We start from the raw sequence: 27,874 nt of genomic DNA, 5'->3' as shown, positions 1-27,874 counted from the left end.
TTACTAGTTTTTAGGGTAGGGTAGCATCACAAGCCTTCCTGCTGAGCTGCCCTATGTCAAATGAAAAGGGGATGAATGTCCCATTTATATGCAATACGGTGCATTCCTGTCCTCTTCCACAGCACTGGAGCACACATGTCTGCCATGCAGAAATGCAGGCACCCTTGCACTTTGTTGCACCTGCAGTCTGACTTTCACACAGTACACCAGGGCACGTGGCCTTGTTGTGCTGTCTTGCATGTACTTTGTGTATTCATGTGGCCAAGGGTTCTCTATTTCACACATATTCTGCACAACTCTACACAGCTTCCAACCTTGATACACTGCATGAATGTCTGTGTGCATGTTCTTATTATGGTTTTCCTAGTGGTGCATACTCAAGTGAGTTCATAAAACACAAGGTTGACTCCATATTAGTGGACAGTGAGCACAATGTAGCAACTCTGAGTGGATGGGCCATGTGAAAGTATGCAGATTGCTAGCACTGACGCTCACTCCATTTCATCATTGCAAGAGTCGTTTATTTTCAGAGTATCACACTTTGTTTGACTCAGGCCCCCTCACTTGTACATGTACATGTACATTTCTCCTCTGGCAATTCCTATTTTGGACCAGGGACACAACTTACTGAAACACCTACCACACCCGCAATATGCGTGACCATATCCAATAAAGTGACATGCCAGCCTGTTTTTGAGGGCTCGTGTTCAACCTGAACCTTACATGGTAGTAGTGCTGGAATTGGTGACAAGGCCATCCACCTCAGCCTCCTACCCAGCGGGGGCCTGCACTGATAGGGGGTGGCGGGCGGGGGCGGGGGCGGGGGAGGGAGTAGAGGGGAGGATATAAAAATGTTTATTTTAAAACATAACTTATCATCACATCTTTCCATTTCTCCTCCACGTCGGACTCAGGCCGGAACAGGAAGCACCCAGAAAGCACCCAGGATCCCCTGACCAATCACAACACTGCATGCAGTGTTGTGACTGGTCTGGGCACCATGGTTCGGAGCTCAGACAGGGACTGGGGGCCAGGGAGCCTGGGTATGTTCTCCAGCCAGTGTGGAGAACATTTATGCACACTTGGAGTGGGCAAACCACTCCTCCCCTGTCCTGCTCTCAGTGAAGACCAGCTACGACCACCCCGGCCGCAAATGAGCAGGAACAAGTAAAATAATAATGACACTGAGTTATTATCATTTTCTTTTTTCTTTAGTTAAAAGCCTTGGGGTGATGCTCCTCCGTCTTAGTTGAGTAGCTGCCACTGTTCCTACCATCCCTGACTCAAGTGCTTTGTGGTGGCAAAGTTGTTCTTTCTATACCTTGACTGATCCCTGTTACACATCCTCTGAATTTGACATATGTGGCATGGTGAGACACCTTGCATTCAGACTCACTGCTGCCATATGCTACAACTTCACCCAGGCCCACAATATATGAAGGCTGTATTGCCCCCAGTGGGATCCTCTCTGTCATCCTTTCCCAGCCATGACACAAGTATGACACTGTCAGACACAGCAGTGCATATCTATTAGTTAGCTGCACTGCATGACATGACCTTCTTGCCCAGATTGCCCCTTGTGACTTACCCTGCAGGTCTTGTTGTGCGTCATGGGCTGCACTGTCTTGTCCTGGAACTTCTGCCACCAACTCCTCTGGGATGACAGCTGCCACCAGCTCCTCCAAGACATACAGCTCCTCCTGTTGCCCTGCACTTCCTCCTCTGGTCTATATTGCTGCCTTCAGGTTGTTGGCCAGTTTCTCCTTCTTTTTTTTTTATTGAGCAGAAAAAAGGTGCAATGTACAAGGTTTCAAGGAGTACATCTGAATGATAGCTGAATATAAGTAAACAAGAAGACTTACAATGGGAAATGCAAGATAATTCCTTAAATCGATGCTGTGGGCATTTCATTCCATTTTATCATATAATGAAACGGTATTACAATGTAGTAGAGAATAAAACAACTCCATGGCAAGTATATATCTGAATAAGTATTTGATCTTGCACAAGAAAAAAATGCTACTCATGTCTTCAACTACAATTATTTTTAAGAAGAAACCCCCATATAAAGTGCAAATGCAATACCAACAAATCATTGCCTTGATAGAATACAATACAATGAACATCGCACACGAGAATTAATTCCACATAAAGTGGAAATACGATATCAGCAAATAATTATGTCAAGAAAGTACAGTACTTGAGTCAGAAAGTGCAAAAAGTAGAGCAACTAAAGTGCGTGTGCAAATAGCAAGCAATAAATAGCATTGTAAATTCACCTTCAGGAAAATAAAACCCTTTTTCCCCCCATCACACCCCCGCAACTTTCTAGATCATGATTAAACAAATAAAGGCGCACTACCCCAATCAATCTATCGAAACATACAGATCTATACAATTCCCAATCATCCTTAATCAATATACCTCGTTAAAATTCTAGGAATCAACGAGCGACAATAGATCCGCAGCTGTCCTTAAAAACAAGCAATTTCCCAAACCCCTTCCAATTTTTGTTAAATTTCATTATTACCCCGACTCTCCTAGCATAGGCCTCTTAAAATCTACAAATCCTTTTCATTTTATTAAACCACGTTAAATGGTTTGGTATCTCCTTTGATTTCCAATTTTGAAGTATCAGGGAACGAGCCACCATACAGGAGATTGCTACAAATGCTTTATCACCACTGGATAGAATAGCTTCGTCCCTCACACCCCCAAACAATGCAGTTTCAACTTGAGGAGAAAAACACAATCCCAAGGCAGTGCCCATATCGCCAAAACTTTCTCCCCAAAACTGGTCTAATAACGGATAGGAGTAAAAAATATGATGCCAACCACCTTCGTCCTCCTGATGACACCGAAAACACCTATTCACACAATCGGGGAATTTTTTCTGTAGTATGGACGGTGTCCAAAAGGCAAACCACCTTGATAAAAAGGACATTCTTTTAAAGTTAGCAGCACGTAAGGACCTATAGCCTAAGAGACAGATTTTCTCCCACTCCTGGAGACTAAATCTGCAGCCCGTTTCTCGTACTATTTTCTCCAAATGATTTAATATAACTTTATCCTGGGCTTGATTCCTCAGTATAGAGTACCACTTACCCAACCCAAAAAAATTAGAAGCATATAAATCTATCATAATTTTGTGTGGAGTATTTAACATGCCCGCCGTATTGGAAATAAAGTGGACTAGGTGTAAGTATTCGAGAAACGTGGGTTTTCTATGACCTTCTGCTCTTATGCTAATTTCTTGCTGGGACAGAACTCTATTTTGGACAATAAAGTGCTTGAATTGAAAAAAGCCACATTCTTCCCATATATCAATATGTCTAGATTGAAGGTATAGGCCGATAGTATTACACTCCCTTAATGTAACATATTGAAAACCAGAAGAGCTTGTTTTCTTATAGACTGCCTGAAGCCTAGACGATAATTCTCGAAGAGATTTATAGCGGGTCTTTTTCGGTAATTTAGATGTTTTTAGAAAAAAGGAAGATTGAGCTCCTGCTTCTAAGATCATTTTGTCTAAAAAAAACTATCACAGTTACGCTTATCGTATAAAATATCGACCCAAAAATTTAACAAAGCAGCCTCATAATATGTCCGTACCTGCGGGAGCGCTAGACCCCCTTGGGTAATAGGTAATTGCACTATAACTAATTTTACTCTAGGGGCTTTTTTGCCCCATATAAATTCCCTAAACAAAGTGTCCAATTCATTGAAATATAATTGGTTAATACGAATGGGGACATTTAAAAATAAAAATGTTAAAAGAGGAAGGATAGACATCTTGATCATAGAGACTCTCCCTATGGTAGTAAGATGGAGTACAGACCATTGTTCTAATAAGGTTTTTATCTTCTGCTTAGTCCTCAGGTAGTTCAATTCGAATAATTTATGGTACTGATTCGTGACATATATGCCCAAATATCTTATTGGATCTAATTTCCTGGCTTGAGCCCTGAGATTAATAGGAAACAAGTTGGGATCCGAATTAAGAGCGAGTAGCTCAGTTTTTTTTTCATTTATCTTATAACCACCAATCTGTTGGAACTGAGAGAATTCATAAAAAGCTCGATCTAAATTCTCTTTCTCCGGGGCTAAGTATAAAATAATATTGTCAGCAAATAGTTTGACTTTGGACATCGCAGGTATTGGAGGAGTAATAGCAGCATTATTTCAAATTTTTTAAACCAAAGGTTCGATAAAAAAAGTGAAAAGTAAATGGGAAAGCGGGCATCCCTGCCTCGTTCCCCGTTTTATTGCCACTTCCCCTATCTGTTCTTGATTAATGACCACCTTAGCACTCGCACTCTGATAGATATTTCGAAGCATATTAATTACTTGTTGTGGGACGCCAAAATGCTCTAGAGTAAGAAATAATGTTTGCCAATTCAGCAAATCTAAAGCTTTTTCTGCGTCGACTTTTATAACTGCCGCAGGGATTTTGTTAGTGCTAAAAAAATCTAAGGCACGTATTAGGAATTGCGTGTTCATAGCCATTGATCGACCTGCAATAAATCCTGTTTGATCCCTGTGAATTACTTCTTGAGCCACAGGAAGAAAACGCAGGGCCCACAACTTCATCAGGATCTTGTAATCAGAGTTGAGTAGGCTTATTGGTCTAAACGAATTGACATCTTCCGGGTTTTTATCTTTTTTTACAAATGATATTATAATAGATTCTTTAAACTCACTTGCTACTATTCCACCCTTTCTAATATTATTAAAAAGTCTCTTTAATGGGGATACCAATTCTTTCATAAAAACCTTATAAAATTCCAATGGGAAACCATCCTGGCCAGATGCCTTACCCCCAGCCATTGATTTAATTGCTTTTATTATTTCCTCCTCCCCTATATCCTCATCCAATTCTCTAATTTTATTCTCAGAAAGCCTGGGAATATCTATATCTGAAAGATGCACCTGAATTTGTTCATTACTAGTAGGATATTCTATTGAATAGAGCTGCCCATAATGTTGAAGAAAGATCCGAGCAATATTATCCCTGTCTACTATAACATGATCAGAGACCGGATCCCTAAGTGAGACAATCAAGGAGGATTCTGTTTTTTTTCTCGTGGAGTTAGCTAATAACTTTCCAATCAGCTGGCTCTTCTCATAAATTTTTTGTTGGAAGATTTTAGAATTACAAATTTCCTCCAAGATAAAAAATTCCCTTAATTCCGAGCTAGCTTAATTATAGTGGTTAGCCCGATGCTGGATCATTAAGGCATATTCTTGATTAACCTTATTCTGTAGGTCCTCTATTTTCAGTCTCCGAGTTTTGGAATGACGGCCCTCACTGCTATTATTTGGCCCCGAGCTGCGGCCTTGAACCCCCCCCAAATAGCAAAAGGGGCAGCAGTATTATCATTGACCAGAAAATATCGCGAGATCCATTCTCTAAACCCTGAAACCCATTCTGCGTTTTGTAGGAGAAGACGATCCATCTGCCATCTAGGTCGTTCCCTAGCCCTCTGCCCTAAAACTAGGGATATCCCTACAAACGCATGATCTGAAAAAGGATTAGCACTGATCCATGCATTTGAGACTTGTAACGACCTAGATGTTAAGAAATAATCTAACCGGGAGGCTGAGTGAAACCGGTGAGAATAACAAGTAAAGAATTCTACATCTTGGTGGAGTTGTCGCCAAGGATCTACCAGCGAAAATTCCTCTTGTATAGCTCTCATTATTTTTTTAGTGTTTGGTTTTAGTTGTGTTTTATTTTTGTTAGTAGTATCCTTCCTAATATCTAAAATGTAGTTGAAGTCTCCCCCTAGAATAATTTGACCGGGGGAGTCAATCAACATTACATAAATCTGATTCAGGGGTACTACATTATCAATAACTGCAGTAATTACCCGAATCCATCTCCCGAGAGTGTCTCTATGAACCTGGAAAAATTCCCAATCTATTTTACTAGAAAAATAAATTGCGACCCCTCTCATTGCTACCCCAGCAGAGGCAAAAAGCTATAGTTACCTCTGCCAACTCTAACTGGTGATATATATATATATATATATATTCACAGAAAAAAACATAGGTTTCAGGCACGTTATAGTTAGGAATTAGCATTTAAAAAAACTCAGAAATTCACTGAAAAAACCATAGGTTTCAGGGGTGTTATAGTTAGCTGGACTTTTCACTTGTACAAAACCATTGAAATTCCCCCGTTATAGTTAGTTCAGCTAACTATAACTCGCGCGCCCGCAATGCACTGCTGATGACGTCACATATTACATCACTCATGACATGGTCAGTGACATCACTCATGACATCACTGATGACATCTCAAATGACATCACTGATGACATCAACCAGTCCTAGAGCCAGTGCTATGTTAAAAGACACTTAGAATACAGTGAAAACCCCTACATACACTAGGGAACATTATGCGTTGGGGTCCCCCTGTGATTAAGCATGACCTCCTCTGTAAGCCCCTAGTATATAATAGGGCAGGGGGATTAAAACTACCTCTTAAAACAGGCCACAGGGCGTTTTTGCACACGTTAACTCAGGCCCCGTCCCCTCCCTTCACCACTGTGTAAACACGCCCTGTGTCCATTTTTAGTTGGGAGATTAAGTTCATTTGAATCCTGAGGGTCCCTAGGGTCCAACTAGCCCACTAGGTACCTCCAGTAAGTGCCACAGAGCTGCGTTGCAGAGAGGTGTAAAAAGTGGCACGGCCTGGACCACCTCTCTGCAATGCAGCTCAGTGGCGCTTACTGGAAGCACTTGGTGGGCTAGTTAGCCCCCAGGGGCCCTCAGTATTGAAGGGAAATTATATCCCCAATTTAAAACGTGCCATAGGGCGTGTTTGCACACGTCACCTCAGGCCCCGTCCCCTCCCTTCACCACTGTGTAAACGCGCCCTGTGGCTGTTCTAAGTTGAGAGATTAAGTCCCCTTGAATCCTAAGGGTCCCTAGGGTCAAACTAGACCACTAGGTACCTCCAGTAAGCGCCACAGAGCTGCGTTGCAGAGAGGTGTAAAAAGGGGCTTGGCCTCAGAACACCTGTCTGCAGCGCAGCTCCCTGGCGCATACTGGAGATGCCTGTTGGGCTAGTTGGCCCTCAGGGACCCTCAGTATTGAAGAGGAATTAATTCCCCAACTTACAACTCGCCAGGGGGCGCGTTTGCAGAGTGCTGCAAGGAGGGGGCGTGGCCTCCGGAGCGATGCCAGTCTTTTATTTATTTTAATTTTTTAAGAAGGGGGGCTGTGTGGTTCCCCTTCTTATTCTAATTTATTGGCCCTGATGACCCCATCCCCCAGGGCCTGTCTCCTAATTATATGTTTTTTTACCCCAATCCCCAGGGAAGGCCACTGTTTTTTATTATTTTAAAAAAATATATATTTATAGACACACCTAGGACATGCTGGACAAACCGTACGTACCTATCACCATGACGATTTGCGTGATATTCATTAAAAGGCGACTATGCATACAATGAATCCACGTGGAATGTATTTACACCACTAGTGAAGCTCTGACATGTCTGATGCCCTACCGTGCATAATCCCGGTAGACACCCTTGTCGTTTATTTATACAAACATGGGTAGCTATTGACGGGCACATTTAATACACATGCACACCAAGCCATTCAAAGTGGATTCGACAAAAATTCGACCAAAACTATGCAAGAAACCCCACTCACGGTTAATAAAACACACATCCACTGCCGGATGTGTAATACTTTTTATTTTACTCTCTGGAAAGGGGACGAACATCACTTGAGAGTCACAGCGCGCTCCTGGCAGAGCCCAATGCTGTGTTACACCCACCATTGCCTGCTGAGTGCCACACACCTCTGTGTTGTATTCCACTAGCTAGTGCATATGCTATGACACTCTCTAGCCCATGTGCACTGTAACACCACCCCGTGAATATGTCATGCCACACTTGTCTTCGCACGGGTTATATTGCCCCATCTAACGTGCCTTCCTCGATGCCTATGTTATAACGCACAGTGCTATGCCATACATATTACAATCTGGGATCCATATCTTTGTCACAGTGGATATGCAACGTTACACTCCCCAGCACATATTTTATATTACAACTTTAGAGACTAGTTAGGTTACACAACACTGCCCTGTGCATATTACACTCCAAGGCGCATATCGCATAGCACGCGCTAGTGCCTGTGCTATCTCGCGCTCTCCAAAGAATCTGTCATTGCGCACAATGTATTGCATATTATATTTCACGCCCGGTTCATCTTATATCACACTTTTTGGTGCATAGTTTATACCATACACTATATCTAGTTTTCATTTTCAATCGTGCTCTCAGGACTATGTTCTATATAACACTGTGTTCACCTACCCTTTTCACGGGCATTACATTTTGCGATAGGGGGTGGAGGGTCAGGGGGTGTTTCTGCCAAGTGAGCCCGGAGTCACAGTCACAAACGTCCTCTTCTTCCTGAATAAAAGTGAGATTATGCTGCATACTTGTTCATATTTTAAGTAGTTCGCACGGACACACGTTTTAAAAACAATAAAGTTCCTAATACCCGCCTTCTCTGAACAGTTAGCTTGCTGCCCCATCCCCCTCCTCCCTATCCTCTGTTGTGTGAATTCATGGACTAGCCTCCTCCCTCCTGCCATGCATGGTCTGATGTGCTGCCACTGCCCTCAATTTAGTATGATGTACCAGTCCACTCCTCCTGCCCTCCATTGCCCAATTCTTTGCCCCATCATTGACCTCCTGCTTAAACTCTGTGCTTAGCTTGCTGCCCCTATTCTCCTTCCCCCTGCCCTCCGATGTCTTTGTGCATGTCCCTGCTCCATCCTTTTTGCCCACCATGTTCCATGGACCTGCCACTCCTATCTACTCTGAGTGTTCTGCTGAGCTGCCACTCCCCTCCCACCTGCCTAGCATTGTCAGATGACTGTAACCTGTCCCTGCCACCTCCACCCTGCCTGTCCACATGCCATGCCCCTATCCTCTTCCTCCTGTCCTACATGGTCCATTGTACTGCCAAACCCTTCTGCCCTCCCTGGTCTGTTGTGCTGCAACTGCTCCTCCTGCCTGCCCCGTGCTGTCTGTTGTGAGGCCCCTTCCCCTGAACTTTCTTGTCTGTGCACAGGTCCTGACCCTCCCTTCTATCCTCCATCGTCCTTTGTGCATGCCCCTGCACCCTCCTTCTTGCCCATCATAGCCATTGTGCTGCCACTAACCCTCCCACTTGCCATGCATGGTCTTCTGTGCTGCCATGGCCCCTCCCACCTTCCCTGTGTGGTCAGTTAGCTGCCCCTGACCCCCTCCCACCTTCCCTCCATGGTCTGTGTGTATGCCATCACAGTCTCACTGTTGCTCTTCATGGTGTGTCTTGCTTCTAGTGCCCATCCTGCCTGACCTCCATGGCTATCTTGCTGCTTCTGCCCTGCCCCCTTGCCCCCTGCCCTCTATTTACATGTGCAGACCCCTACTCCCTCCCTCCTGGCTTGCCTGTTCCATTGTAATGCCCCTGATCCGTCCTTCCTGCCCTTTATGGTCTGTTATGCTGCAGCTTTCTCGCCTGTCTGTCCATTATGGTCAGCTAGCTACCATTGCCTCTTGCCCCTCTGTTCTCTGTTGTCCATTTGCATGGTCCTGTCCCCTCCCTCTTGCTTTCTATGGATTGTTGTGCTGCACTCCCGTCCCGCATGCCCTGTGTGGTGTATTGTGCTGCTGCAAACCCTGATGCCTGCCCTGCAGGGTCAGTTTGGTGCACCTCTCCATGTCCCTCCTGTCCTCTGTTATCCAAGTCCATGTCCCTACCCCATTTCCTTTCATGATCCAATGTACCATACTTGCGAACATTTTGAACTTGGTAAGAGGGAGATTTTGAAAAAAAAATGGGGTATTGATTTTCCCCTTTGAGTTAGATTGAAAAAGAGGAGATTGTAGACAGGAGACAGATCAAATAAAGCCCATTTGAGCTTAAAAACATTGGACGTTTCCTGGCTGAATCGGGTCTGTTGGCATGTATGGTTTACTACCATTGCCTCTTCCTTCTGCCCACAATGGTCTATTACATTGCCACAGCCTCTCTTGCAAGTCCTGTATTGTTGGTTTGTTGCCCCTGCCCCCTTTCCACTGCCCTCCATAGTCTGTTGTGCTGCCACGCCCTTCCTGCCTGCTCAGTGTGGTTAAATTGTTGCCTTTGCACCCTCCTACCTGCCTTCAATTTTCAGAGTCCGTGCCCCTGTCCTCTGCCTCTCAACAGTATCCTAATGAACAACTAGATTGCTAACATTCTATATTTATTACAAAAGTGCGGGACGCCTGACGTCATCTTGATGTAATCAAAACTGTAATACCTAGAGCATTTCCTTTAGAAATTACATATATGAGAGGGTCTTATTGGCATCAAAATTATGGTTAGTGCTCTAAAAGACTAAAATAAGGACATATTTTCTGAGTTTTCAAATAGCGACAAAGCACTTTTAAATTATTTGTTATCTTTATGTTTTTTTATCCAGTTGACCACTTGATTAAATGTTGCACTTAGGTGAGAGGATGTGGTGTTACTTCCAGAACTGCAGACTTTGCAACTGGGGAACCAGGTTGGAGTTTCTGCTTCAGCTCGACATTCTGTGATTCTGGTCAAATCACTTAGTCTCCCCATGTCTACAACCAAAATGAATTTGTTCTTGTGTGATGTAACCAATGCTCATGTAAAGCACTCCAATACCTGACAAGTCTGCACTATATAACACTGCAAAAACACAAAATAATAAGTGTTTTGCACACTTCTGTTATTGGGCTATATTTGGGCTACATCTGGGGGATTTTGGGCTACATTTGGGCTCTTTTGTCTCCGGTGGCCATCTTGGGAGATTTATTTGTTATGAAGTTTCCTAATTTCCTCATGTCCTGCAGTCTCCTCAGTAGGAAATGCTTTCAGTTTTTTACTTTGATTCCATCATGAAGGTATTCAGATATGTCACACATTTGCCATAAATTCTGAATGTTAGCACTCTAGTTGCTCATTAGATCACTGTAGTAAAACTACTGTTCACCATGGAAGTCTGCTCCTGGTATTAAAAGTGCATGTTTCAGTCTGCATGTCAGAATTTTTTAATGAAATAGAAGAGGATTTGAGAAGTCACTCAAAATGTGCCCTCATTTTCTTTCTTCAGCATTAATCATAATTTCTATGGCAAAATGAACCCCCTCATTGTGTTCCTTTTTAAATTAAATGTTTTAAGTGTTACCAGTTTATTCCAATCAAGATGGCTTCAGGTGTGCCATACTTTTGTCATAATGAGGACAGTAAGCGCTCTAGTTGTTTTTAAGAACACTCTGGGAGATTCTGTCATTGGGCTATACTTGGGCTACATCTGGGTGATATTTGGGCTACATTTGGGCTCTTTTGTCTCTGGTGGCCATCTTGGGAGACTTATTTGTTATGAAGTTTCCTAATTTCCTCATTTACTGCAGTCTCCTCAGTAGGAAGTACTTTCAGTTTTTTTACTTTGATTCCATCAAGAAGGCATTCAGATGTGTCACACATTTGCCTTAAATTCAGAATGTTAGCACTCTTTTTGCTCATTAGATCACTGTAGTAAAGCTACTGCTCACCAGGGAAAACTGCTGCTGGTATTGAAAGTGCATGTTTCAGTCTGCATGTCAGAATTTTTTAATGAAATAGAAGAGGATTTGAGAAGTCACTCAAAATGTGCCCCAATTTTTCTTTCTGCAGCACTAATCATACTTTTTATGGAAAAATGAACCCCCTCATTTTGTTCCTTTTTAAATTAAATGTTTTAAGAGTTACCATTTTAATCCAAGCAAGATGGCTTTAGGTGTGCCATACGTTTATCATAAGTAGGACTGTTAGCGCTCTAGTTGTTCTTTGGAACACTCTGGGAAGCTGCAGTAGAACACAAAGGAATCAACTGACAGTCTCTGCCCTTGTTGGATGTAATTGTTTTACTGAGAATGTCAGACTTTATTCTCAAATGACTGAGAAAGAGAATGTGAATTTACAGAAAATAAGCTCTCAGTTTAGCCTATAGATCACCTTCCAAACCTCTGTGGGAAAAGCATGAGAAAATATTTTTCTCTCAATCATGATATCCCAGCAGAAGGCTTTTTCACATGGTGAAATCACCTTAGAATATACCACAATTCCTAAAATGAGTATGGTACCATCAACAAATGATTTATAATGTAACTAAAGTCTTAAAACCTTCTATTAACTGCAATGCTTTTTAATGAGGTGCTATCATGTATATTGGTCCCAAGATGGCTGCCAACACTTCTTGGATGAAGTGCTGACAGCCAATCAGATCTCAGGATGAGATGTGTGGTTAGGCTCGGCCCACATATATATGATTTTACTTTTGATTTTCTCAGGAACTACTGAACAGATTGACTCCATATATGCAAAAGGCACATCCCTGAGCTGAGGACTACCTCTCTGCCAAATTTCAAGTAATTCTGTTCAGCCGTTCGGGCTGTACCTTGGACTAAAGGTCCCTATGGAAAATTGCATGTGGAAAACACGTTTTAGGACCCCCCTTTTTTCTCAGCCCCCGCTTGACGAATCCCCCCGAGACTTTCAGGGTAGGAGCGGAGCAGAGCGCCCCACCTATTTTGAAACTTTCGCGAGGATTCGTCAACCGGCACCAAAGTTATTCCAAATAGAATGTTGCGGATTTCCTATGGAAACACGGTCCTAACTATAACTATCTACTGGCGACCGCCAGTAGATAATATATATATATATATATATATATATATATATATATATATATATATATATATATCATCGCTCCCACTGCACCTCCAAACCAGCGCACTCAAAAGACGGGTGCTTCAAAACGCGAAGGTGCATTCGCGTTAATAAATGCGCGCTCAGTCCCAGTCACATCACAAACTTAGGAAAGCACTCACGGGACACTTCTGCAGTTCTTAGGTCATTTATTGCATAGCGAGCATGGAAAACATGACGCGTTTCGGCTATGCCTTAGTCTGATGTTGTTACATCAGACTAAGGCATAGCCGAAACGCGTCATGTTTTCCATGCTCGCTATGCAATAAATGACCTAAGAACTGCAGAAGTGTCCCGTGAGTGCTTTCCTAAGTTTGTGATGTGACTGGGACTGAGCGCGCATATATATATATATATATTTTTTTTTTTTTTTTACACACATATACATATATAAAGCTGATGTGGCAAATCCTTACCTGTTGTGTGCGTCCTCTACAGCAGGCAAAACGTGGAGGGTCTGATGTTTGGTGGCTTGTTGCCTGAGCCACGGAGGAGCAGCGCCGGTGCTGGCTCAGCGCACCAGCGGGTCCGTCAAGAGGCGTATTTGCATATGGGGCAGGTGCCGCTTTTTGGAATAAACACGAGCGGTGTTTGGACAATTTACACAAGCGCCATGATCCACTTGGATAAGAAAATTTGAATTAGGGATGTTAACAGCAGGGAAACTCACTCGAGTAAAACGGACAGAACCACAAATACCAGCAGGCCACAGCTGTGGCCGCGCCCACTGAGGTGGGGTTTCTTTTGAATATTAAGGTTGCTGCCAAATCACTCTGCTGCTGCCTCCCAGTCCAGAGCCCCTGATGAAGTCATTGCACGCAACGCATTGGGAACAGACTTGAAACCGCGTGGGCAGTGTCATTGTCCTATACTGCTCTACCAATAAAGCTGATGTGGCAAATCCTTACCTGTTGTGAGCGTCCTCTACAGCAGGCAAAACTTGGAGGGTCTATATATCAGACTCACACATACATTCCAAAATTGTCAAAAGACGATGCTGCCCACTCCAGGGCTGTTAGATTCAGTAGTTATTTTATTATATTTTCGTGCAACCTACGCAAAACTGACAAACACTTTTCGGCCCCCGGGCCTTTGTCAATGTCAGTTTGTCCCATGTGAAAAAACACCTTATAGCAAAAATACAATTCATTGGACAGCTTGGTCACAATAAACATCAATGAGGGACCAACAGAAACAAGTCTTGGAAATCATGTTGTTCCTGATTGCCATTGTGCACATGAAAAGACACAATGCCATGGCTATTTGCAATCTATGAACCAAATACAAATAACCATGTATTCATAATCATAATCGCATAAATCAACATTTAAATCATGTTACAAGAGGAATCATTATCCTGCAAAACTAAGGGAATACGGTTCTCAAAAAAATCGGCAATTGATATCAGAATTTAAACCTAATAATTATCCAGATCCACGTATTGCGTGAAACAGATTGTCATTTACAATTATTCCCTGTATGGGCTTGCAATTCCACATAGTTATATAAATTAGACAAATTTCCGACTCGGACTATGCAAATAGATGAAATCAATAGAGTGGCCAGAACTGATCTTGGTTATCATGCCCTGAATGGTCTCACAATTAATACATGCACGAGCAACACTTTATTGACCACCCTAATTGTTTCATGTAAACTTACAAGCCTTCTTAGAACTATGTTTCATAGATACCTGGTTTATTATCTGATGCCGATTCTGCTAAATTGATGTAATTGTCCCTTTGCTAGATACAGTTTAGATGTTTTTTATGAACTTCAATGGACCTGTACCTGATCAGACCCCCTACTATCCTATGTGAGTCCACAGTTCCTCCTCACTGTTCAAACCCCATGGTGCACGGGTTCTTAATTTCACAATATATCATGTTTCCAACTGTCCGAGGAGTCTTACTCTGTCTCCACCTCTTTACTTGCATGTGACCTGGCTAATGCAAAAGAAGCATAGTTTATCGCTCCTGCTTTGATGTGCATCGGCGAAGTGTCTTGCTACTGGGTATGCGTTATCTTGATTAGTCATAGCCCTAGTGTGCTCGAGGACATGTTTTTTGGCTTGGTGTACTGTACTGCCTATATATTGTAGGCCACCAGGGTATCCCAGGCAGTAAATTATGAAACTGGAATTGCAATTCAATAATTTGTTTATGTTCCTTCTTTCCTTCCTACCTGAAATCTGGTAGTCTTTGAATTTAGTACTGTTTTTGCAGGCTTTGCACTTCGTGCAAAGGTAACAAACAGTGATTTCTATCTTGCTCATCAGTTTCTTTCTGAAGTGACTCTGGACCAGCATATCCTTTAAAGATGCACTTTTTCTGTATGTGATATCTGGTCTACATGGCAGTGTTTCCCCACTACACCAACTGTTTGGAGAATACTCCAATTATTTTGAATTATATTCCGAATCTGCTGTGACTGGGTAGAAAATCCAAGAATCAACCTCAATATAGAATCTTTCTCTTTCTCCGGTGAGTTTCCGGACAAGATGATCTTGCCTCTCCATTAAATGAACTTTTTCAGTTGCCTCGTTAAGAATTTTCTTAGTACATCCCCTTTCGCTGAACCTAATCAGGGAATTTTTTTCTGCATCCGAGTAATCATCATTTCATGAGCAGTTATGTTTAATTCTCAATAGCTCACCATAAGGGATACTGTTGATAACGTTGCATTGGTGTTGTGCATGTAATACTGTGTTATATGCAGTTGGTTTTCTATACAATTTGGTGCAAAGTTTATTACCAGCAACAAATACAATTAGGTCTGGAAATGGCACCTCTGTTTTACTAATGTTACTCGTGAATCTCAAATTAAGATCATTTTCATTAAAAATACTGATGTAATTTTCTGCCTGCAACTGAGTACCCCACCAGACCATTGTTATGTTTCATACATGTACCCCGATATAGGCTCAGATAGTAACCAAACCGTTCACCTATATTTCCCCTGCCATTACACTACATAACAGTTCTAGGTACTGACCTTTTGCCTAGTTACAGTAATGCTTAAATGACGTGGGGTTTTCTCCGAAAACTAGCCTTATTCATTATGCATGAGGATTCTTGGAATCTCAGCAGGACTACCATCTCCTGCATAATAACTATGTTTAAGGGTCATTCCTTCTGTTATCCTTTTCTGACATGACATAGCAAGATAGATCCCCTGAGGGTACCACTTTGGGAATATAAACACCATATCTTTGCTGAGGCAGGAAAAGGAGAAAAAGGACTTCCATGCTGACACATTGACGCAAGACTGGATGTTCCTGCATGCAGACACTCCAGCTCGCAGTGGTCTCACATCCCTCGTGGGGTATCTATCTCGAGATCAAGACAGGGTCCCACAGTCACTCACTTCAGGTAATGTGGTTGACTTTATCCTAAAGGGATTCTTGGCTCTACACCTACATACATGCTAGGTACACTTAGGTACATCTAGTTAAGGTCAAATCGTAGAAGTACGCATTATTAGTCATGTATTTTTATTCCTGCCTGTATGCATTGTTTTAGCACTATGGGAGGAATATACCATCTTTTTACACTGTTGGTGCTTACAATAATTGTTATCTGTTTTTGTCTTATGGTTGTTTCAGTAAACCTATTTTACACTAGAATGACGCTGGTTCAATAAATGTTTATTGATAAGTACCCCACCATTTATTCTGTGTATCTCTCTGCGGCAAAGTGAGCACAAATAACTGAGCGAAAAGTACTGTACTCTTTCCACGATCCCTGATGGGACAGCGTTGTCATGTTCGATAGTTGCCAAGAACTATTCTCTCCTTGGTACGGGGATTTTTCAGTGGCACTGTGTGCTAGCTGGTATACAGGTAAACATACCCGGGGGTGTCTGGAATCAGTCTTGACACCAATCCCACAGTCTATGTTGTCTAAACGCGTAGATCCTATATAGGTTTATAGGAACTACACAACACTATAAAAAGATCAATGTACCTGGCCCAAAGGGCACCTTTCTCCACCCACTGTTTGTTCCCTTCTGCCCAGGCCATGTGCTTCTCCCACCAGCCCACAAAAACATTTGCGTATCTGGGGGCGAAGCACGTGCCCATGGCAGTCCCCTGTGTTTTATAAGTATAGCTGCCCAGAGAACAAAATGGTGTCCTTGTTAAGGCAAAAAGAGGCAATCTGTAATAGAATCCTGTTGTGTTCTTGAAGTTTCAATGGACTAATGTTCAAAAAGAATTCCGATGCTAATAGACCCTTTGAATGCATTATACAGGTACACAGACTTGTCTAACGTGATCAATAAAAGATCGTCCTCCCATTGTATATTTCGGATCAATCGGATAAAATCCTCAGTGTCCTGCACAAATGAACTTAAATCCTTCACCATTGGAAACAGAAAGGAATCCATATAAATGGAAGCTTTTTCCAGGAGACTTCCTTTCGACAAGACAGTGGGACGACCCCGTGGTCTCACTAGATCTTTATGTACTTTAGGTAGATGGTAGAACGTAGGAAGGACCATATGGTTCACCTTTAAGAACTGATATTTCTCCTCCTCAAGGACCCCTTTCCTCTGCCAATCAAGTATTATGTTGTGGAAGTCTTTACTACTTGCATTGTAAACACATCTATTGATCTTAATATAGCTTTGCGAGTCTCCCAAAAGACAGAAAGATTCTTCTGGGTAAAACTCTTTGGTCATCAAAACAACATTTCCGCCCTTATCTGAGGGCATGATTACCAAAGAGGTGTCGTTCTTCAGTGACATCACCACCTCCCATTGCTCCTTTGAGAAATTGTATTTCCTTTTCATTGTCAAAACCTTTGGTGTTGTTCTCACTTTGTCTAAGTCTCTTATGACGGCATCATGGTAACAGTCTATGGCATCGTAAGGAGTTTTTGGAATAAATCTAGATTTTGCTTTAAAGTTGCTCTTCCCACTTCTCTGTTGGATGCCAATATGATTAAAATATACACTGATATATTATCTGTAACTAGTTTTTCCATGGGCGACTATGGTTATTGCAGCTCATGCAGGATTTGCAAGGTTTCCAGGTCCCTGCCAGTTAATGCATCAATTGGTACGCCCATCTCAGTTGTCCCTCCTTCTTTACGTTTGGGGTACAGTGAGTGAATTTTCGCTAGTTTCAGTTTTCTAATGAATAGATAAAGATCGATTCGAATCTGTGCATAATTCCATTCTGTCGTAGGGCAGAAAGTTAGACCCTTCAGAAGTTCTGAAGATTCGATTGTAGTTAATTGGCTATCTGACAGGTTGACAATGGATAACGTATTCATATTTACTTGCGATTGCTGCCTATCTTGCTCCTTGTGATCCGCTGTGGCACCAATTGATTTCCTTCCTTTGTCCCCTCACCTGGTTTTCTGCCTGTTGTTTCCGGCGGTCGCACTCTTTGTGGAAATCTTCTCCATGATTCCTTGATGAGCCGATACTCCTCAAATAAATTTGGTCCGCTATTTGCAGCTATGCCTCCCACTTTTTTCGGATGCCGGAATGAGTTACCGTGCTGACTAAGAAGGCTTACGATGATGGTGTGAGTAACGGACGTGCTTACAGCAGTGCAAAAAGCACAGATCTCCATTACTAATTGAGAGCTGGTATGCGGGCCCGTGGCTCTCATTAGTCACTCTTTTTATAGAGAGAAATAGTCCAGGGAAAGTGAATGCAGACCCTTTATGCCCTGATGAATTTGCCGCTATTTTGAAAAGGCAATGAAACATGTTGGCCATTCCTGAATGTGGTTACATGACATGACTGTGTTTTTAACCTTGAGATGACTCACGTAATGAAATAAAGAAATTGGAACCATAGATGTGAGTCATACCTAATTTTATTTACGACTTCCCTGGTCTTTTTGGTTTGGGGGTTTGCTCTTTCCATTTTTTCTATTTTTTATACTCTTTTAAAAGGGATACACTGTTTTTTTTCCATGAGAAAGATATCGATGATGAGAAAATCGTGAGCAAACTGGTGAGAACCTGCCAGCAGCTCCTCTGGTGTTGCACACGTGAGATACTTTCTCATTTTTTCCTCACTTTTCCTCTATATTGGTCGCACTATAGTTACCTATTGGTGCTGGTTGAGTGACTCCAATACATGGCTGGTTGTCTCATTTTTGGGGAATCTATATGTATTAGGTTATATGACACTGGGGATTTAATGATAGTTCATGGTAAGAACTACTAACGTAGGAGTAAAAGATTTCTACGTTACCCTACTAGGAATCCTATGTAACTACATTGTTTAAAGTAGTGCCTTTTTGTTACCAGGTCTTTGTTGTTGTATTTCTGTTTCAGAGAGATCTGAATCAGCCTCCGATTCTGAGGTTTCTCTGACATTAATTGCTTTCAGATTTCTAGATTCCTGCAGCACTTTACGGGAGCATCATATTTTTTGTCAAAGGTTAAGATTCTACCTGTTTCGTAGTCTCTTTGATCACAGGCAAATTTATTTTGCTTCTGTTGTTTAAAGTCGTTTTCATAGGAAATCCATTGTGTCTTCATTTGCGAACTCAGCCTGTCTATTTGCTCCTTATCCGAGTCCAGAACAATGCTATCTATGTTATCTTCTACACCTATACTATTGTGGCAGCATCGTCTTTTGGCAATTTTGGAATATATATATATATATCCAGGATCCCAACGAACGACCACAGCGGACCAGACAAGGGCAGAGACTCCAGTTGAAGATGCAATGAATTAGTTTATTGCCTTAACATGTCAGGATGACGCGTTTTGACTACAAGCCTGCAGTCTTGATCACATAGCGCGCTGTGAAAATTGGCATTGTTTTTATACTCTAGTAAGTGACTATTCTATGTTAGTTATGACATAGCAAAAAAGTAGCACATTTGCAGCATGTAGTAAAATCACCTCATCATCAGCCGATGATTAGGCGCAAGAATGACAAGCAAATTTGAGTAACAGACGCAGACAAAATACTAGTGCTCTATATAACAGTGCAAGTGGCCCAACATTCTACAACATCAGTGACACGCAGTGTTTCAGTGGGTAAGCAAGTATGGGCAATGTTGGAGGCATAATCTGTGTGTTTAAAAGGAGCTATGTCAGTACTGGTGTCCCGAGACGTGACTATTATAGAACCGTGTTTTAAAATTGATGGAGTAACACGTACTCGCGTTCCGGATATCATGCATAAATGCCATGTGGCACGGGTTGAATCCATGGAACCGAGTGTAATGTCATATCTAACCGGGGAACAGCTAATAAAGCGCATCTATAGTTGCCTTTGCGTGAGAGTGCCCAGGATACCTATAATACATGGGTGCGCTTCTGAAGTATTGCTGCTGTTTTAGTTTAGTGCAGGAGTTCGAGAGGGGCCATAATACAGTACAAGTCTGTCATGGCATGTCGATGTCTGTGTGGGATGTGTTATATCCCCTAGATAGCTGATGTTGTAAGTAGTTAATGTGCTAAAAAGTGAGGTCACTAAAGAGTAAAACTAGATACATGTGTACGAGGACAGGGAAAAGTGTAGAGGTACCGTGATATGTGAATGTTAAACACAAAAGTCACACCAGGGACTGGCGAGACTGGTGCAGTGCATTAAAAAGGGTCCTAATGGTGAAAGTGTAAATCTAGGTGGGATTAAAAATGGACAACCAACAAGAAGTAAGCCAACTTCTAAAATCCATATGGATATCCTAGGCACAACTGGAGCATCTTCTTATTATAAGAAGTTGTATAAGTCTTCACTAAGATTCAGTCCTGCTGGGGCCTTGGTATTGAGTTCAATTATATATCTAGACTCCAGTTGTCTTAACAATTTCTCCCTCTTGCCCCCACGCCCGAGCGGTGGGACACAGTCAACTACACAGTATTTAAGGTGGTCCAAGTTATTCTGATGTGTTTCTTTGAAGTGCATAGCGATTTCAGGGCTGTTTCTGACTACAGCATCATGCATAGAACTGGCTCTTCTATAGGTAATATCAGGCCTAGGAGCTACCATGGGTCCTAGTCTGGAATCAGTTTTGATGATACCCCAGTGTTTGTTGAAAATAGACGTGCGGCTTCCGCCCTTCCATAGCAAACTCTGCTTTGCTTCATTGAAGTGAGAGCAGGGAAACCTGCTCTCCCTTCAATGAAGCACAGCAGGATTGCTTTTCCACAAGGGGAGCTGCATGTTAGCAGCTCCCCTTGTGGAAAAGCAATGCCGGCTCCCGCAGGAGGCGGGGAGCCGGCGGGACCCTTGGGGGCATTGGGGCTTCCCCCACGGTCCCTAACGGAGCGGCCAGGCCCTGGGGGATGGGGTCCCTGGGGCCAGAAGTGGCCCGGGAGGGGGGGCCATGCAGCCCCCCTCCCCTGTGAAAAAAAAAGGAAAGGCCGGATCCAGGAGATGGGGTCCCCGGGGCCATAATTGGCCTGAGGAGGGGGGCCACATGGCCCCCCCTGCAAAGAATTAAATAAATATTAAAAGAAAAACGACTGGCCATGCCCCGGGGGATGGGGTCCCCAGGGTGTAATTGGCCTCGGGAGGGGGGCCACGCGGCCCCTTCCCGATTTTTTTTTTAAATGAATCAAAAGGGGTCAGGCCCTGGGGGATGGGTTCCCCAGGGCCCCAAAAATGTAAAAGAAGGGGGGGGCTACACAGCCCCCCTTGTAAAAAAATATAATTAGGAAAAAGCTGGCATCTAGCTGGAAGCCACGCCCCCTTTATCCACCACACTGCAAGCGCACCCCCTGGCGCATTGTTAGTTGGGGAATTAATTCCTCTTGAATACTGAGGGTCCCTGGGGGCCAACTAGCCCAACCAGGTACCTCCAGTAAGTGCCACAGAGCAGCGCTGCAGATAGGTGGTCAGAGGCCACACCCCTTTTTACACTTCTCTGCAACGCAGCTCTGTGTGGCTTACTGGAGGTACCTGGTGGACTAGTTGTCCACCAGGGACCCTCAAGTCCACCAGGGACCCTCAGGATTCAAGGGGACTTAATCCCCCAATTTACAACGTACCAGGGGTGTGTTTACACAGTGGTGCATGGAGGGAGCAGGGCCTAACATAAGAAGTGTGCAGATGAGCCCCCTGGTGCGTTGTAAATTGGGGGATTAAGTCCCCTTCAATTCTGAGAGTCTCTGGGGGCCAACTAGCCCACCAGGTACCTATGTTAAGTGCCACAGAGCTGTGTTGCAGAGAGGTGGCCCGCGGTGACGCCCCTTTTACACCACTCTGCAAACGCGGCTTCTCGTGCACTGCTGGTGGGGCGATGAGGTTCTCTTGTGTCCTGAGCACCTCAGGATACAAGTGGAGTTCATCCTCCCAGCACCAGGTGCCAGAATCTACGTTTGCATGGTGGGGTAAAAAGGGGTGTGGCCTCGGACCACCTCTCTGCAACGCAGCTCTGTGGTGCTTAATAGAGGTACCTGGTGGGCTAGTTGGCCCCCCGGGACCCTCAGGATTCAAGGGGACTTAAAAGGGATGTTATAGTTAGAAATTAGCATTTAAAAAACCTTTGAGATTCACTGAAAAAACCATAGGTTTCAGGCATGTTATAATTAGAAATTAGCATTTAAAAAACCTTAGAAATTCACTGAAAAAAACAGTAGGTTTCAGGAATGTTATAGTTAGTCGGACATTTCACTCATACAAAACGAGAGAAATTCCATCAGTATAGTTAGTTCAGTTAACTATAACTCGCACCCCCACAATGCACTGCTGATGATGTCACATATTACATCACTCATGACATGGTCAGTGAAATCACTGAAGACATCACTGATGACATCTCAAATGACATCACTGATGTATCATCCATGTGATAATCTGATGCATCTCCTCACACCCTAATAAAACCTTTTATACACCCACTCTACAATACAGACTACCAATATCGAAACCATAGACACACCAATAGCAGTTAGTACCTACCCGCTCAGTGATTCCTAGATCTACACGCACACATCCACTCCTTCACCGGAACAGTAACTCATACATGCAGTCACTCATCAATACAGCACTATCATATACACTCATACACCTGTACATACAATCATACACCGCCACTCATCCATAGACTTACTCACACACCTACTCAGTCATGCAAAGAATCAATCACACCCATTTACTCACCTATACAGCTCACTAATTTATACAAAAACTAACACATTCTTACTCTCTTATACAATCACTAATACAAACACCCACTCTTCCATACAGCCACCCTCACAATCACTCACTCTCACGTATAGTCATTTATATACTGTAACACTCACATATACTACCTTTCACATATGTAGTTACTCACACATGTACCACTGAGGCATCCATTCACTCACCAACACACCCATACACACACTCACCCACCCATACAGCCCTTTACAGATGCACTCTTGAATCCATACACCCAGGAATCACCCATTCACACATCTATGCACAGTCACACACCCCTCACCAACACAAACACTCATGCTCCCATCCAGATACTCAGACAACCAATCAATAACCCATATAGACACTCGTGTAGCTATTCACAAACCCATGCAGCCGCTTACACACCAATACACAGACTGATACAGACATTCACACAGTTTAGTCACTAACCCATGCATTCAGTAAGATACGTTTAATCACTCACTTATAAAGTCAGTCACACACCTACTAAATCATCCATTCAGACACTTATACACCCACTCATTCTTGGCCTATATATATTAAACATATTTAAACTTTACTCAAACATACATTCACTGGATGATGTCATCAGTGATGTAATTTGAGAAGTCATCAGTGATGTCATCAGTGATATCCCTGACCATGTCATGAGTGATGTAATATGTGATGTCATCAGTAGTGCATTGCGGGGGCGCGAGTTATAGTTAGCTGAACTAACTATAGCAGTGGTTTTGTACGAGTGAAATGTCCAACTAACTATAACATCCCTGAAACCTATGGTTCTTTCATTGAATTTCTAAAGTTTTTTAAATGCTAATTTCTAACTATAATGTGCCTCAAACCTATGGCTTTTTCAGTGAAAAAAAATATATATATATATATATATAAATATATATATATATATATATATATATATATATATATATATATATATATATATATATATATATATATATATATATAAATAATCCCTCGCTTCTTTAATCCCTCCAGGACAAACGAGAGTGGACCCAGGTTCAGTGCTTGATTTTAGATTTTATTCACGCACAAACGATTCCGCCATAACGCGTTTCGGCAGTTACCTGCCTTGATCACATGACAACGTTGTTTGCTTTGGTCGCCCTTTTTAAAGTGACAGTGTACGATAGCCAATTCATGGATATAGAAAAAATACTAGAATTTGCAATATGTAAAGTTTGCTCAAATGCACAATATAAACAGTATAAATACATTTATAAAAGGTCACTTGGATGCATATAAAATATTTCATGAAATTGCTAATTTATGGCCTTTGATACAGATCAATACTTTCTCAATTGTTCCATTGAATATTTTGTATAAATGCTTTAAAAACTGTCAACATTTCAATCCATGTTTTCTCTGCTCCCTTAACCCACTAAAGTGCAAAAACTTACTGAGTGCTTCCTACCTCCTATAAGTGCAATAGATCTAAAGTGCTAGTGCTTAAAGGAATTTTGTTAAAAACACATATCCATTATCAGTAGCATTCAATAACGATCTAATATCTCATTTATGATGTTCGATACCTTGAGAATACAAGTAAAGTGCAAAGAAGCATGTGCAAAAATAGGGCAAAAATTAGCAGTAATAACTGTTCCAATCCGAGAAACAATTGATTACCACAATTTTTGCCATAAGCATATAAATAAGAAATAGATAAATACATATAAATATGGGTATAAATACACTTCAATTGTTTAAAAATTGGATAAAATCTATCTAAGTTAAAATTAATCCATCCGGTCAGAAACTTCCTATTGTTTTTCATTGGTCTTAAAGTGCATAACTAGTTGAAGACAAAATAAATTATCTAAAACCATTTATACATCAAGATTATATTAAATAAAATATACAGAATAAGGAATTTGATCACAATGCAGCCTGGTAATAACTATTTCGGAAAGTGAGACAGATTTAACTATGCATTACATTTTTGGAATGTCTTTGCCATTATGTCACTATCATATGTAGGAGTAAATGTGTCCATAGCTTAACAATATGTAGCACATGAGCTTTACAAATATGTGTGCAAGTCCTCACTTGTGTTGGGGCCCCCTGGGTACTTGGTATCTAGCTCGAGCATATACCTAGTTTCAAGACGTCTAAGCGTTGCCTCCCTGTCACCTCCTTTTTTGTGGTGGTACTGCGTCTATGACAAAATATTTCAAGTGATTCAGACTACTCTCATGATATTCTTTAAAATGTCTTGCCACGGGGTAGCTAGGGTCATTGTTAGTAATCGCCCTTGTGCGTTGTAAAATTCTTTTGTGAACAGCCAGCTTAGTACTGCCTACATACAATAAATTGCAACTACATTCCAGAACATATATAGCATGATCTGTTCTACATGTCTGATGTTGATTTATAGCTTGTGATCTATTATTGAATGCTGAGCTGTAGGTGGTTCTATTTGTACCAAACTGACAAGCCTTGCAACTTGGACATTTGTTAAATCCTTTCCTGGCTGTGAGCCACATCCCTGCCTCCTGGTTCTCGGGGCTACTTTTGACTAATGCATTACCCATAGATGCGGTTTTTCTGTATGTAATACCCGGCTTTTTATCGAGAAAGTCACCTATTACGGGGTCTTCCAGTACAATTGGCCAATTACGTCTGATGATATCCCTGAGCTGTTTTTCCTGCTTAGAATATGACATAATAAGCCTAATAGGCTCACTACCTGTATCCAGGCTGTTGTTGCCTGCACTTCGGGACTTGGATCTGTACTCTAAAATGTCTTCCCTGGCTTGGTTCCGTGATTTCACTATGGCTGCATAAATGGTTTGAGTTTTGTACCCTCTCTGCAAGAAATGATTTTTGCTTTCTATCTGTTTAACTTTACAATCATTTTCATTGCTACAGATCCTCTGTATTCGTAACATTTCCCCATACGGTATGCTCTGTATGAGGTGTGGAGGATGCGCACTGGATGTATGTAATACTGTATTTCTGTCTTTTTGTTTGCAATACAAGGATGTCAATAAAATATTGTTGGTTACACTGATTAGCACATCTAAGAATGTTACACTTACATCACTAATACAAGAAGTAAATTTTAATTTGACATCATTAATATTTAGTTAGTCTATAAACTCCCTGGCACTTTCTTCTGTACCGTGCCATACAATAAATAGGTCATCAATAAACCTGAGCTTTATTATCTTTTCTTTATAGATGTGTTCAAATTGCCTCCTGAGGACCAGCTCCTCCCACCAGCCCATGAACAGACATGCATAGCTTGGGGAGAAGCTGGCCCCCATAGCCACCCCTTGTATCTGTTGGTACATTTGATTTTTAAACAAAAAAAGGTTGTTTTCCAAACAGAATGTCAACATGTCAATAAACAACCTATTATGTTGAGCAAATTTTAGCACCCTGTCCACCAGGAAATATTCAACATTCAACTTATCCCATCATGATTCCTTATACAAGTGTATGGTGAGGATACATCCAGGGCTATCAAAAGGTATCGCGTTTGCCATTTTATATGCTCTTGATTTTCCGGAGGAAATTGATTGTGTGTTGGAATGTGTGTGTGTGTGTGTGTGAGAGTGAGCGAGCGAGCGAGCGAGTGTGTGTGTACACACACACACACACAGGGCCGGCTTTAGCGCTGGTGGCGCACAATGAGAGAATCGTTTTTGGCGCCCCCACACCCCATAACTGCCTCCTCTGATTCTCTCACTACCACCAAGCATAAGTGCCCCTCAACTCTCCAATAATAAGTTATTGCTAAACATAGCACCCCCCCACCCCAGTGAGGCCGCACCAGTCGCACTGTCCTAAAGCCAGCCCTGTACACACACACACATATAGCAAGATATGTAGATATCGAGACATGAAAAGTAAATCCTTACCTCCCTCTGTGCACTTATCTTTCGATATTTCATCCCTCGATGTTGTGGCAACGATAATATGTCCCGTCGATATTTGGGATTTGATTTTCCCAATACAATCGACAAAACAAACAGTTGGGACTGCCGGTTGCAAGGTCAATGCCAGCAGTTGCGCGCGCCTACCGAAACCTCCTACGAAAATCCTTGGGCCCTGCCACCTACATACCGACAAATTAATCCCTGGCCACACCTGTCCGCTCTTGCTTGTCAACCCATGCCGAGACAACAGTCTTGATTTTTCATTTTGACCTCTGCCCTTGTCCGCCTCCTATGAGCCCACCCTAAGGAGCGCGCGCGAACCGCGCACGAGCCCCCTCCTCCGCGTCCCCTCCCCCTCAGGCGGACACGGGGGCGCCCTTTCCGCGCTCTCGTGCTGTCAGGGAGGCCCCGTCATTCTCCACGTGCTGATTGTATCTCACGTTTGAAAGGCGGGGAGTTAAAGGCCTGCCTCGTGGCCGTCACGTAATGTCCACATTCACCTTCTCGTGTAATGGGCTGTAATTAGTATGTAGGTCACACTTCAAAACAAGGTCACTGGTGTTAACCGTTAACGATGTAACCAGCCAGCACCAGCAAACTTTTACTTCGGTTTTTCTTTAAAACAGCAGCAGCGCTTCCATGTCGTCCCGTTTAGTCCGTGTAATCTTGCAGGCACTGTATTTTCCTTTTGTCGTAACTCGTCTAACTAATTGCTTATTCAAATATTATTGTTCCTCAATAGAAACCCACATTAATAACAAGTGTGAAGAGACATACTGTTATTTGTAGCCAAGGTATCACTCTTCTGTTTTATAATTCCATGCAATAAGCCCCCCGTAGAAGGCAACGACCCTTATTATACACTGATTTATATTAAGGGTGGGCAGAATATTTTGCACAGTACTTTATTCTGCACTCATTGAAACTAGAACATTTCGATGGTTTGTTTTGTTTGTAATTACTTTTGCAGCTGTGGTTGCCCTTCTAGTCCTCACTGTGTTTCCCTTCTCCCCCAGGCTCCATAGTCTGCTGATTGTCTTTGTGTCGTCTAGTTTTGTGTGTAGTGCTTTGGTTAG

At 42.4% G+C, this 27,874-nt stretch overlaps 1 long non-coding RNA gene across 2 annotated transcripts in view; it reads right to left on the bottom strand.

Moving 5' to 3' along the window:
- LOC146780086 (uncharacterized) overlaps positions 1-27,025 on the bottom strand; it is a 290,713-nt gene extending 263,688 nt beyond the window's left edge. For both annotated transcript variants that reach the window (XR_014972248.1, XR_014972247.1), the window contains exon 1: positions 26,781-27,025. This is a non-coding gene — a long non-coding RNA (uncharacterized LOC146780086). The remainder of the gene's footprint in view (positions 1-26,780) is intronic.
- Between the last annotated feature and the right edge of the window lie 849 nt (positions 27,026-27,874).

This window comes from Triturus cristatus, chromosome 12, assembly GCF_964204655.1.
Source record: "Triturus cristatus chromosome 12, aTriCri1.1, whole genome shotgun sequence".
Taxonomy (NCBI): Eukaryota; Metazoa; Chordata; class Amphibia; order Caudata; family Salamandridae; genus Triturus; species Triturus cristatus.
Note: the sequence above shows the minus strand (reverse complement) of the source record. Positions and strands in the feature narration are given on the sequence as shown.